Genomic DNA, 14,390 nt, shown 5'->3' on the forward strand with positions numbered 1-14,390 from the left:
ATGGGGGATTGGCTTCTGTGGGGAGCTGAGGAGAGTAGCCATCTTTGCTCACAAAGAGCCCGGGGGTACTGGGCTTGCCACCCCAATGCTCGGAGGGGAGGTGAGAGACCCTCTGCATGGGGGGACCTGTCCTGTTGGATGTTCCGCTATACAGACCAACCAACACGGTTGTAGATGGTACAACTCTGTTTTATTACTCTTGATAACAACATCATGACCGTGGTTCGTAATTTACCCGTTAACCTGTGGACCTAGCCCTAACACTATCTTAGAGAGGCACTCAGCACATGGTGTATGTCTCCTGCTGGAATGAGCGGGAACTGTGGTGTTCCCCGTTTTATAGTGCGTGTGCTCTCACTGGTGATTGGCTGTGATGTTGCGTGTGTGTTGATTGGTCCGTTGATCTGTCCATCAGTGTGTATGTGTGTTTGCACCATGATATGTTTATCTGAATATCACAACATCCCCCCTTTTTACAAGAATATGTGCCTATGTGGTAATAAATATTGGTGTGTACTGAGTGCAGCTGAATATGTGTGTGCAGTATCTACAACATGGACATGAGGCTAAACTATATACATAGGAAGGTGTCAGGTGCAACATAGCAACGAGGTTGTACCATAAACAAAACAAGTGCAATCATTAAATATCGAAAACGAACTCCTGTAACGACAAAAAGAGAAACACATTAACATTGTGGCATAACACTTTAGTGAGTCCAATGTGCAAACAGGCTCATAAGTCCAGCCTAGTAGGTGGGCGACGAATTTGGGTTGACCGTTAGGGTGGCACACCATTCATCACCCGGATTAACGCTGTTCACTGGCATTGGCTGGTGGGTCCTACTTGGGGACATCCAATTCCTGTCAATGACCGCACGCAGAAGGCTTCCCGGTCGTCGGTATCACCGGTCTGTACATCGTCAGGGTATGACTCGGTGTATGGAGGCTGAATGGCCCGCACATCCCTGCGAGGCTGGTGGAATTGGGGAGCGTTGGCAGGTTGAGCTGCTCGACAGCAGGCAGCGTAGTGTCCCATCTTGCCACAGCGGAGGCATTGTCGATTCTTTGCTGGACATTGCCGCTTTAAATGTGTGGATCCACAGTTGCCCCACGTCGTGACGTCATGGCGTTCGTTGCGCCACCGCGCATGCACAGTTCGATCCTGTGTAGAGCGCGCCTGCGTGTCACGTCCTTCTGCGTCGATGTCTCTTTTGGCGCGTACAAGCGCAGGAGGCCGCGGAAAGCACGCAAAATGGCCACCCTCGTCCGGGCCGGGGGCCGGGAGGAACTTGATCGACTGGACCCGCTTGGCCTCGTAGGACCCCTGCCGTGCCAATTCGGCCGCTTGGAATTGGGAGTACCGGCTGGTCGCGTTTTCATGGAGGACGCAGGCTTCGATGGCGGTGGCTAGGGTCAGGCTCTCAATTTTGAGGAGCTGCTGGCGTAGGGTGCCCGAGGTGACCCCAGAAACTATCTGGTCCCGAATCATGGAATCGGAGGTTGCCTCATAGCCGCAGGACTGCGCGAGGATACGGAGGTGTGACAGGAAAAATTGAAAAGGCTCATCCTTACCCTGCAGGCACTGCTGGAAGAGGTACCTCTCCAAGCTCTCGTTCACCTCGATGCTGAAGTGTTGCTCGAGTTTTAGAAGGACCATCTTGTACTTCGTCTTGTCCTCACCTTCCGCGAACACCAGGGAGTTGTAGATGTGGATGGCGTGTTGCCCTGCTGTGGAGAGGAGGAGGGCAATTTTCCTGGTGTCCGATGCATTCTCCCTTTCTGTGGCTCGACTGACCGACTGTAACAAAAATGTACTGAAATATTAAAGGAAACTTTGTGATTTAAATCAAAGTAGCATTCCTGGGGATGATATTGCTTTCCAGATCACCTGGCACTGATTAGTGGAAGGTCTCAGGCATACCAGCAGATACTGCCTGCTACCTCTTCATGGACATTGCCATAGACAGGAGGCAGACCAGTGGGTTGAACGGCCGCTTTGACAGCCCACTAACTGAACCTGTCAATGGCCACCTTGGCCAAGCTCAGGAGCAGACCAATGAGGTTGTCATCTGATTTGCCCACCTTCTCTGCAGCGGATGGCTAAAGATCAGGAGGGTGGGTCTGAAATGCAATCAGCATTTCATTGGCATGGTGTTCTCAGGCAGCCCTCTGATCACCGTTGGCATGGTGTTCTCAGGCAGGTCTCTGATCACCGTTGGCATGGTGTTCTCAGGCAGCCCTCTGATCACCGTTGGCATGCTGTTCTCAGGCAGTCCTCTGATCACCATTGGCATGGTGTTCTCAGGCAGTCCTCTGATCACCATTGGCATGGTGTTCTCAGGCAGTCCTCTGATCACCATTGGTATGGTGTTCTCAGGCAGCCCTCTGATCACCATTGGCATGGTGTTCTCAGGCAGTCCTCTGATCACCATTGGCATGGTGTTCTCAGGCAGTCATCTGATCACCATTGGCATGGTGTTCTCAGGCAGTCCTCTGATCACCATTGGTATGGTGTTCTCAGGCAGCCCTCTGATCACCGTTGGCATGGTGTTCTCAGGCAGTCCTCTGATCACCGTTGGCATGGTATTCTCAGGCAGTCCTCTGATCACCATTGGCATGGTGTTCTCAGGCAGCCCTCTGATCACCATTGGCATGGTGTTCTCAGGCAGCCCTCTGATCACCGTTGGCATGGTGTTCTCAGGCAGTCCTCTGATCACCATTGCCATGGTGTTCTCAGGCAGTCCTCTGATCACCATTGGTATGGTGTTCTCAGGCAGTCCTCTGATCACCATTGCCATGGTGTTCTCAGGCAGTCCTCTGATCACCATTGGTATGGTGTTCTCAGGCAGTCCTCTGATCACCATTGCCATGGTGTTCTCAGGCAGTCCTCTGATCACCATTGGTATGGTGTTCTCAGGCAGTCCTCTGATCACCATTGGCATGGTGTTCTCATGTGCCCTCTGATCACCATTGCCATGGTGTTCTCAGGCAGTCCTTTGGTCACCATTGGCATGGTGTTCTCAGGCAGCCCTCTGATCACCATTGGCATGGTGTTCTCAGGCAGCCCTCTGATCACCATTGGCATGGTGTTCTCAGGCAGTCCTCTGATCACCATTGGCATGGTGTTCTCAGGCAGTCCTCTGATCACCATTGGCATGGTGTTCTCAGGCAGTCCTCTGATCACCATTGGTATGGTGTTCTCAGGCAGTCCTCTGATCACATTGGTATGGTGTTCTCAGGCAGCCCTCTGATCACCATTGCCATGGTGTTCTCAGGCAGTCCTTTGATCACCATTGGCATGGTGTTCTCAGGCAGCCCTCTGATCACCATTGGCATGGTGTTCTCAGGCAGCCCTCTGATCACCATTGGCATGGTGTTCTCAGGCAGTCCTCTGATCACCATTGGCATGGTGTTCTCAGGCAGCTCTCTGTTAAAGTGTATCTTCCTGGTTTGATTATTTTACTTCTGTTGTGGCCACCTCAGGCTGAACTGGTCTGCCTGACAGCTGAAGAGCAGGCCAGGTAGTCCAGATGGAGAATCAAAGCAGAAACACTTTTCCTTTCCTAACATCTGCTCCCTCAAACAAAAGCCTTTAAAACAGCAGCTGTTACATGTTTCAGGGGCTTCCTGGAAAGCCCACAGCACTTGAAAAAGCTTCAAATCCCCTGACACCCTTTGAAATGCAAAACCATCATTCAATTTCACAGAGTAATGCCTTTCACTAACCTGAGATTGACAGTTTAATGGTTCAGGCACAGCTGCTTGGTGGATTGTTTATTTATCTTTCCCTTCATGCTTGAATGCATCTCAAGTATCCTGTGTTGATGCTAACCACAAAATCTTTGAACACTCTTGCTATGATTGGTAGCTCCTCATCTCATCAGAGGATCTAAGTGCTTTCTGCTCTGAGAAAAGAAGAAGTGCAACAACTTAGTTCCTTCCTGGGCAGGGGCGAGCTATGCAAGATGCACAGGTTGCACATGAACAGAGCTGGAGCAATGTCCTTTTGGGCATGTTATCCCGTGCTATGGGGAGGTTTAAAACTAATTCGGGAGGGGAGTGGGTACCAATTAAAAAGGTATATAGAGGAACTGGAGAGACACAGTTAGAAATATTTTTGATTCGGAGTTTTGATAGGCACTTGATAAAGTACCAAATATTATATTTGTCCTTAAAATTGAAACGCATGAATCCAAAACTGGCCAAGGGATAGAAAACAGAGAGTTGAGGTAAATGTCTATTTTTATAGACTGGAGGGAGATAAAATTCATTACGAGGGCCCCTGCTGCTTTTTATAAAATGGGGCAAAATTTCTGGGATCGAGAGGAGGCGTTCAATTCCGGCCTCAGGTGACTGGCTGTCTGGAGTTTGCACTTTCTCCCGTAGCTGCGTGGGTTTCCTCCGGGTGTTCTGGTTTCCTCCCACAGTCCAAAGATGTGCAGGTTAGGTGGATTGGCTATGCAAAATTGGGCCTAGGTGGGGTGCTCTTTCAGAGGGTCAGTGCAGGCTCGGTGGGCCGAATGGCCTCCTTATGCACTGTAGCGATTCAATGATGTTAAGATTGCTGAAATGGTCACACCAATAGAAAAGCACAAGCTCCAGTATGATAATGCATGAAAAGATGCTGAATTGAAATGCTGAAAAGAGAAGGATCTTTACTACACAACATAAGTACCATGACCATTCCTTCAAATGTGACAGACCAAGTGAAAGAACTGTCAAAACATAAGACTTTGTTGGATTGTGATGATATGTGCCTGCATGCATTCTGGGCGTGATTCTCCGGAAAGATTTCCAGTGTAGTAGCGAGCAGGAACTGCCATGAGCTTCCCGGTGCTCAGTCCGGTGAGGCTGGCAACGCTATTCAACATTAATTGGTCCACTTATGGAGGCCCCATGGGCTTCCTGACGCAAATTAAGGCTTGCCAGCCAATTCACCAGGACCGCGCTCGCCAGATCCCCGGAAACAAGGTCGAACAGCACTTAAACATTTCTTGCTCCACTCAGCTCGCAACCATGGCGCCGAGAAGACAGGCCCTAACATTCGGTGGTGCAGTCCTGGCCGGGCTCCTAAATGCAGTGTCGGACAGGAGGGATGTCCTGTTCCCCCAAGAGTCCCGGAGGGTGAGCCACAGGGCGGCCAGTGCTGCATGGGACGAGGTGGCGGCAACTGTTAGCTCCGGGAGCGTGACCGGGATTGGCCTACAGTGCCGTAAAAAGGTTAATGACCGACATCGGGCAGCACAGGTGAGTAGTCACCAATCCCCCCCACCCCGATAATCTTCCTCCCTCATGTGAGCATCCCCTCCCCAACTCTCCATGCGGTCCACAACCCTCCTTTCACCCCTACCCCCTTCAACCCCCCAACCCTTCCTTCACACCCACTTCCCCACCACTGTGAACCATGCGTGTGGCTAATGATGTCCTCTCTGTGTCTCCACAGGAGAAGCTCTCGCATAATCGCCGGGAGAGGGCCCAGACTGGTGGCAGGGTGCCGGACATAGACATCCACACCACCTTCAAGTAACAGGCCCTGGAGGTGACAAAGGGTGGCCAAGGACCGAGCGGGTCACCAAAGTGGAAGTTGGCGGAAGCTGCAAGGTGTTGAACCACTGGGCCCCACCCAGAGGACCTGTCAAACGTGTGTTGTTACTGCCTTACTGACTGACCCATCCCTCCCACCTGACCTCATGTCCGTTCTCCCAGGCATCCTCTCCAGCCGCCCAGGAGAACACCTGGGAGGAGAGCTCCAAGGATGACACGATCGGTGCATCACAGCTGTCATCCCCACCCTCCACCAGTGCAGAGACACACACCTCGGTGGGAAACGTTTGTCAGGCTTCTGGGCCACAACCTGGTGAGCAGCACACAGTTCCTGACGCACATCAGGGGAGGCAGGAATCCCCAGGCGAGACAGCAGTCGGAGTGCTGCTGAATCCCAGAACCCAGCTGGGGCCCAGCTGATGCTGAGCCTGTGGTACAGGGTTACCTGGAGCTGAAGGAGACGTTCGTGTGGGTTCAGGACATTCAGAGGGAAATGTCAACGACACTCCAGCAGGTCCATAGGAGGAGTCCCAGAGGCTACGGGTGCAGGAGATGTTGCTGACAATGCCTGGCACCGAAGCCAACACTGTTCGGATGGAGATTGCAGTGAAGAGCCTGGTGCACGATGTCGGCACCATGAGTGAATGTGTCCAAGGCATTATGCAGTTTGTGACGGCCATCGCTGAGGGTCGTGGAAAAATGTCTGACTTGCTGGGGGTGTTACCCAGTACCAGGCTGACCTGGTTCTGCAGGACATCCCACTCTCAGATGGGCACAGCTGAGGCACTGCGGAGCTTGTCTCAGTCGCAGGTGGGCATTGCCAAGGCGGTGCAGAGCATGGCCCAACCTCTGATAAGCATCGCCAAGGGTGTCGACGCCATGGTGCAGACATCGGGGTGTTGCCAGGGCTGGCAGAGCCAGATGATGCAGGGGCAGCCGGGGCTCGATCCAGCTGTCCCTCTGTCCCAAAGTGAACACTAGGGTCCTCTTGGCACCGAACGGGAGGTGGGTACGCTGGGTGCCAACTCAGATCCATCCCAGATGGCCGATGAGCGCAGGGCAACATGCATGCCATCCACTACCCCCTGGACCTGTGGCATTTTGGTGATGGCGGATAATTCTGCTGACCGGGCATCCTGTTGGGCTTTGTCCATGTCAAAATTTATATAGTTTTATACCCGGGCATCCGTGATCTGTCAGATGCACCTGTGAGTTATGGCCTACAAGATGCCGCACAGGTCCCCACTCAAGCCCTAGAATTAGCCTGAGGTGTAAAGGTTCAGGGCTGTGGTGACCCAGCGCTACCCCCCACCCTCCCGCAGCGGCCCACCCCTGCGGAGGGTCCCCACCCCCAGCCGGGTTTCCCCCCCACAGTCGGGGGTCCCCCACCATCGCCGAGCACTGGGGTGGCAAGCCCAGTACCCCCGGTCTCTTTGCCTGTGAGCAAAGATGGCTACTCACCTTCTCGGCTCCCCACAGAAGCTCATCCCCCAGGTTCACGGTGCTAATGTGATCACTTGCTGGGGAGGCTGATGAATGACGGGAGGCCGTTGGATATGGGGTGGCTCCTGTTAATTGTATGGAAATAGGACTTAAGTGGTGATAATTGGCTTCTCGCCACGCTATGGCGAGATCCCGATTTCGCCTACGGGAGCAGGCCGGTTGCATCGCAAACTGTTTGGCGGCTGGCGTAGTTCGCGTTTTCAGCCTCTTCCGCTATTCATCGGCCTAGATTCGCTCGAGCGAGAGCACAACGAGGCCGGAGAATCGCGTCCTATAAAACAACCTGGTATTGAGTACATAATATGACATGGTGTCACAATATGAAACTTCAGTCGTGGATCAAATTGGATCCTGAGGGGGACTTCTGGTGGCGGCATGTAGGAGGAGGTCGCACATTGGATGGCTCCTCTCGAGGCTTGATTGTTTCAGAATTTAATGCCTGGTCCCAGGGATAATTTTTGGTTAAATAAGTGCAGGAAGGCATACGGAAGAAGGATGTCCAAACCCAAAGGAAAGCTGCCGTGAAGAAGGAGCGAGTGAAGGTTCGCCGATGAATGGAAGGGTCGGCTCGACAACTGGAAGGATGGCGGGGCTGGGTCACTGGGGTTGGGCCGCACTGTTCACGGCAGAAAAGGTGACCGAGGTGATGGTTGTGGACTTTGAAAAACAGTTCGCAAAGCACATGGAGGTGATGAAGAAGGAGATGGTGGCAGCATTGAAAGTGCTGGTGGAGGAGGCGATTGCCCCGGTGAAGGCGGCGGCGTCAAGGACATCGGCTGAGGTGCGGGAGCAGGGTGAGAGACTGAAGGGAGTGGAAGAGGCCTTGTCGCGACACAGTGATCACCGATGGGTGAGGAGCTGCAGAGGGTGGTGGAGGCCAACAAGGGTCTGCAAGCTAAAGTGGAGGACCTGGAAAACAGATCTAGGCGGCAAAATCTGAGGATCATGGGCCTGTCCGAAGGGGTGGAGGACCCGAGGCCGGCGGAGTATTTTGCCAAAGTGTTGGCAGGAATGTTGGGGGAGGGGGAAGGACCCTCTCGGTACGAACTGGATCGGGCTCATAGGACGTGGAGGCCTAAGCCGAAGACGAGTGAGCCGCCAAGAGCAGTGATTATTTGTTTCCGTAGGTACCGTGTGAAGGAGAAGGCCCTGTGTTGGGCAAAGCAGAAGCGGGAGGTGCAGTGGGCTGGAGCTGATATACGTATATACCAGGACGTTGCTGTGGAGTTGGCGAGAGGCGGGCGGCCTTCGGCCGAGTGAAGACGACACTGTATAACAGCAGCGTGCGGTTCGGTATAGTGCACCCAGCTAAGTTGAGGGTGATCTACAACACCAAAGACTTGTATTTTGAGACAGTGGGAAGCGGCGGAGGCATTTGTGAAGGAAGAAGGATGGGCAGAAGTGTGAAATAGAACTGAGGATTGGTCTTGGACTGAGGGTAGGGGCGGGTGGAGGAGTGTATGTAGCTCCATTTTCCACTGCAGGTTGTTATATGTGTTAAATGAGTTGAAGTTGCCTACTTGGACAAGATTAGATTTTATTTTGCAATGATGGTTCTTTGGGGGTGCATTTACACTGGGGTTGTGTGTTGAAGGGGATTTCTTTGTTTTCCTGGGACCAGGCAGGGGGAGGGGTTTGGAGGGGTGTGAGATCTGGGCAGGGGCCTCCACACTGGCTAGCTCAAGCTGGCCAGTGAACGGGAGTGTGGTGGTGGGAGGGGCTGCGGCCATCAGAGCCTGGTAGAACAGGTTTCGATGGGTCCAGGTGGTGTGAAACGTTGGGTGGGGAAACCGATACTGAGTGAGGTCTTTTGAGAGGAAGTGGATGGGAAGATTCTGGGAGGGAGGGGAGGGGCTCGATGGTAACAATGGGACGCGGCGGACCAAGCCCAGTGGGCAGGGCCTGGAGTTATGAGGATGGTGGATAGGAGGGGAGAAATGGGGGGGTGGGGGGGTGAGAGACCCCTAGTTAGGATAGTTACGTGGAATGTGAGGGGCTGGAGGGAGGTTTTCAGTGTCATCTCGGGGGTAGTGCTCATGAACATGGAACCAGGGCCCCTAGATGCCTTTTTCGGCGGGTCAGACCAGCTCGGGCGGCAGGCGGGTGCGGGGGCAGAGGTTATGAACCTCCGCCTCGTTGATTGCCCAAAGGCGTGTCCTGTTGGGGTGGAGGTTAGCTTCTCCATCCTGTGACATGGCTTGGTGGGGGGGACCTCCTTGAATTTCTTTGACTCTTAGGAAGGTGAATTTACATAGAATTTATAGTGCAGAAGGAGGCCATTCGGCCCATCGAGTCTGCACCGGCTCTCGGAAAGAGCACCCTACCCAAGGTCCACATCTCCACCCTATCCCCATAACCCAGTAACCCCACCCAACACTAAGGGCAATTTTTGGACACTAAGGGCAATTTAGCATGGCCAATCCACCGAACCTGCACACCTTTGGACTGTGGGAGGAAACAGGAGCACCCGGAGGTAACCCACGCACACACGGGGAGGATGTGCAGACTCCGCACAGACAGTGTCCCAAGCCGGAATCGAACCTGGGACCCTGGAGCTGTGAAGCAATTGTGCTATCCACAATGCTACCGTGCTGCCTGTAGCGCACAAAGACTCACGAGAGACGAATAGAGATGAAGTCGATGAGGCTTTATCAAGCGTGACTTGTTCCCCGCAGTTCAGTAGCAGACTGGCCTGCGGGGGAGAACTCCTGGTTCTTATACTCCGCCTTCAGGGCGGAGCTAGAAGTCAACAGCCAACCAGGACCCGGGATCTGTCAGCCAATGACATCACGGCTTCACAGTCCCACATGACCCCTAATGCATACTACCACATTCACCCCTTGTTAAAAATGAACCCGGCGGGGTGGTGCTTCGTATGGTGGTAAGGGTTTACAAGGCTGGTCCTGGGAGGAAAACTTTTGCATGTCATCACAGTATGTACAGAGGTTTTTTTTTGTTTTGAACTATTTACAGTAAAAAGGGGGAAAAAGAAAGAGTTCTCGTTAAAGTCCACAACATTGTAGTGTTACATCGATGCCACGAGTCGGTCGGGCGGTCTGGTCGTCCTCGTCAATCGCCTCGGCCCCGGTGGTGGTGCTTGTTCCAGTGTTGTCGTCTCCGGGAGCCTTACGGTTTCTGCTTCAGCTTCACTTCTGGTCGGACCTGGGAGGAGGACCGATCCTCCCGGGAAGGGGGCGCTCGCGGGGTGCGCCGGTGGCAGGGAGGGGGTGATTGGTGTCGGGGGGGTGTGCGTGTTGCCGGCGGGCGCCAGATCTCGCAGGGAGACCGTGTCCTGTCGGCCGTCGGGGTACTCCACGTAAGCGTACTGCGGGTTCGCGTGGAGGAGGCGAACCCTCTCGACCAACGGGTCCGACTTGTGCGCCCGCACATGTTTTCAGAGCAAGATGGGTCCTGGGACCGCCAGCCAGGTCGGCAGCGACGTTCCAGAGGAGGACTTCCTGGGGAAGACAAGGAGGCGCTCATGAGGCGTTTGGTTAGTGCTAGTACACAGTAGCGACCGGATGGAGTGGAGAGCGTCCGGGAGGACCTCCTGCCACCGTGAAACTGGGAGGTCCCTGGACCGTAGGGCCAGTAGGACGGTCTTCCAGACCGTGCCGTTCTCCCTCTCTACTTGCCCGTTCCCCCGGGGGTTGTAGCTGGTCGTCCTGCTCGAGGCTATACCGTTGCTGAGCAGGAACTGGCGCAGCTCGTCACTCATGAAGGAGGACCCCCTGTCGCTGTGGACGTATGCGGGGCAACCGAACAGTGTGAATATGCTGTTAAGGGCTTTAATGACTGTGGCCGCTGTCATGTCAGAGCAGGGGATGGCGAAGGGGAAACGGGAGTACTCGTCCACCACATTCAGGAAGTATGTGTTGCGGTCGGTGGAGGGGAGGGGCCCTTTGAAATCCAGACTAAGGCGTTCAAAGGGACGGGAAGCCTTGATCAGGTGCGCACCATCTGGCCTGAAAAAGTGCGGTTTGCACTCTGCGCAGATGTGGCAGTTCCTTGTGACTGTACGGACCTCCTCCACAGAGTAGGGGAGGTTGCGGGACTTTGTAAAGTGGTAGAACCGAGTGACCCCCGGGTGGCAGAGGTCCTCGTGGAGGGTTTGGAGGCGGTTAATTTGTGCGTTGGCACATGTGCCGCGGGATAGGGCATCGGACGGCTCGTTCAGCTTTCCGGGACGGTACAGGATCTCATAGTTGAAGGTGGAGAGCTTGATCCTCCACCTTAAGATCTTGTCGTTTTTAACTTTGCCCCGCTGTGCATTATCGAACATGAAGGCTACCGACCGTTGGTCCGTGAGGAGAGTGAATCTCCTGCCGGCCAGGTAATGCCTCCAATGTCGCACAGCTTCCACTATGGCTTGGGCTTCCTTTTCCACTGAGGAGTGGCGGATTTCTGAAGCGTGGAGGGTTCGGGAGAAAAAGGCCACGGGCCTGCCCGCTTGGTTAAGGGTGGCCGCTAGAGCTACATCGGAGGCGTCGCTCTCGACCTGGAAGGGGAGGGACTCGTCGATGGCGCGCATCGTGGCCTTTGCGATATCCGCTTTGATGCGGCTGAAGGCCTGGCAAGCCTCTGTCGACAGAGGGAAGGTCGTGGTCTGTATTAGGGGGCGGGCCTTGTCTGCGTACTGGGGGACCCACTGGGCGTAATATGAAAAGAACCCCAGGCAGCGTTTTAGGGGTTTTGAGCAGTGCGGGAGGGGAAATTCCATGAGGGGGCGCATGCGTTTGGGGTCGGGGCCTATTATCCCATTGCGCACTACGTATCCCAAGATGGCTAGCCGGTTTGTGCTAAAAACGCACTTGTCCTCGTTGTATGTGAGGTTCAAGGCTTTAGCGGTCTGGAGGAATTTTTGGAGGTTGGCGTCGTGGTCCTGCTGATCGTGGCCGCAGATGGTTACGTTGTCGAGGTACGGGAACGTGGCCTGCAACCCGTGTTGATCAACCATTTGGTCCATTTCTCGTTGGAAGACCGAGACCCCGTTTGTGACGCCAAATGGGACCCTTAGGAAGTGGTATAATCGCCCGTCTGCCTCGAAGGCTGTGTACTTGCGGTCACTTGGGCGGATGGGGAGCTGATGGTAGGCGGACTTGAGGTCCACGGTGGAGAAGACCTTATATTGGGCAATCCGATTGACCATGTCGGATATGCGGGGGAGAGGGTATGCATCTAGTTGTGTGTACCTGTTGATGGTCTGGCTATAGTCTATGACCATCCTTTGCTTCTCCCCTGTCTTTACTACTACCACCTGTGCTCTCCAGGGACTGTTGCTGGCCTGGATTATGCCTTCCTTCAGTAGCCGCTGGACTTCGGACCGAATGAATGTCCGGTCCTGGGCGCTGTACCGTCTGCTCCTAGTGGCGACGGGTTTGCAATCCGGGGTGAGGTTTGCAAACAAGGATAGGGGCTCAGCCTTGAGGGTTGCGAGGCCGCAGATAGTGAGTGGGGGTATTGGGCCGCCGACTTGGAAGGTCAGGCTCTGCAGATTGCACTGGAAGTCTAATCCCAGTAATGTGGGCGCACAGAGGTGGGGAAGGACGTAGAGCCTGTAGTTTTTAAACTCCTTCCCTTGCACCGTTAGGGTCACTATGCAGAAGCCTTTAATCTGTACGGAGTGGGATCCTGCAGCTAGGGAAATCTTTTGCGCACTGGGACGGATGGTCAAAAAACAGCGTCTTACCGTGTCGGGGTGGATGAAGCTTTCCGTGCTCCCGGAGTCGACCAGGCATGGTGTCTCGTGCCCGTTTATCAGCACCGTTGTTGTCGTCGTCTGGAGCGTCCGGGGCCGTGCTTGGTCCAGCGTCATTGAGGCCAGACGTGATCGTAGTGCTTGAGCGTCTTCCTCGAACCTTGTGGAGCCGTCGACACTGGGGTCCGTTGTTGCCGTCCAAGATGGCGGCGGGGGTGAACAAGATGGCGGCGGGGGTGAACAAAATGGCCGCCCCCATGCATCGCACATGGCTGGGGGGTCACAAGGTGGCGGCGGGGGTGGACAAAATGGACGTCCCCATGCGTCGCACAGGTCTGGGGGGTCCCAAGATGGCGGCGCCCCTCCTCCCCTCATGGTGGCCGGGACCCAAAATGGCGGCGCCTGCGGGTCGCACATGGGGCGCTGGGGGGGTTGGGGAGCGTTAGAAACGCGCAGGTCACCTTGTTCTCCGGGGACAGCGGTGGCCGGGACCCAAACTGGTTGCGCCTGCGGGTCGTACATGGGGCGCTGGACAGCGGTGGCCGGGACCCAAACTGGTTGCGCCTGCGGGTCGTACATGGGGCGCTGGGGGGGGGGGGTTGGGAGCGTTAGAAGCGCGCAGGACTCTTTGCTCTCCGGGGACAGCGGCGACCTCCCGGGACCAGCACACAGCCGCGAAATGGCCCTTTTTCCCGCAGCTCTTACAAATCGCTGCGCGGGCCGGGCAGCGCTGCCGGGAGTGTTTCGCCTGGCCGCAGAAATAGCAGCGGGCTCCCCCGGGACGACTTGGCGTCTGAACCGCGCAAGCCTGTGGGGTGGGGGGGAGGGGGGGGGGGTTTGTCACGACGGGGGTCCACAGAGCCCAAGGGGCTGCCGCGCGGTCGGGGCCGTAGGCGCGGGCGTTTCGCGCGGCCACATCCAGGGAGGCTGCAAGGGCCCGTGCCTCTGAGAGTCCTAGCGACTCTTTTTCTAAAAGTCTTTGGCGGATTGGGGAAGAGTTCATACCAGCCACAAAAGCATCACGCATTAACATGTCCGTGTGTTCCATCGCGTTTACCGGCGGGCAGCTGCAGGCCCGTCCCAAAATTAGTAGCGCGGCGTAGAATTCATCTATCGATTCTCCGGGACTTTGCCGCCTCGTTGCGAGTTGGTAGCGTGCGTAGATCTGGTTCACTGGGCGAACATAGATGCTCTTTAGTTCTGCGAACGCCGTCTGGAAATCCTCTGCGTCTTCGATGAGAGGGAAAATTTCCGGGCTTACCCTCGAGTGCAGGACCTGTAGTTTCTGGTCTTCTGTGACCCGGCCGGGGGCCGTTCTGAGGTAGGCCTCGAGACAAGTCTGCCAGTGTTTGAAAACTGCTGCTGAGTTCACTGCGTGGGGGCTGATCCTCAGGCATTCCGGGATGATCCTGAGCTCCATAGTCCTTTCAGCACGCTTAATAAATTGTAGCGCACAAAGACTCACGAGAGACGAATAGAGATGAAGTCGATGAGGCTTTATTAAGCGTGACTTGTTCCCCGCAGTTCAGTAGCAGACTGGCCTGCGGGGGAGAACTCCTGGTTCTTATACTCCGCCTTCAGGGCGGAGCTAGAGGTCAACAGCCAACCAGGACCCGGGATCTGTCAGCCAATGACATCACGGC

This window comes from Scyliorhinus torazame, chromosome 4 (assembly GCF_047496885.1).
Source record: "Scyliorhinus torazame isolate Kashiwa2021f chromosome 4, sScyTor2.1, whole genome shotgun sequence".
Taxonomy (NCBI): domain Eukaryota; kingdom Metazoa; phylum Chordata; class Chondrichthyes; order Carcharhiniformes; family Scyliorhinidae; genus Scyliorhinus; species Scyliorhinus torazame.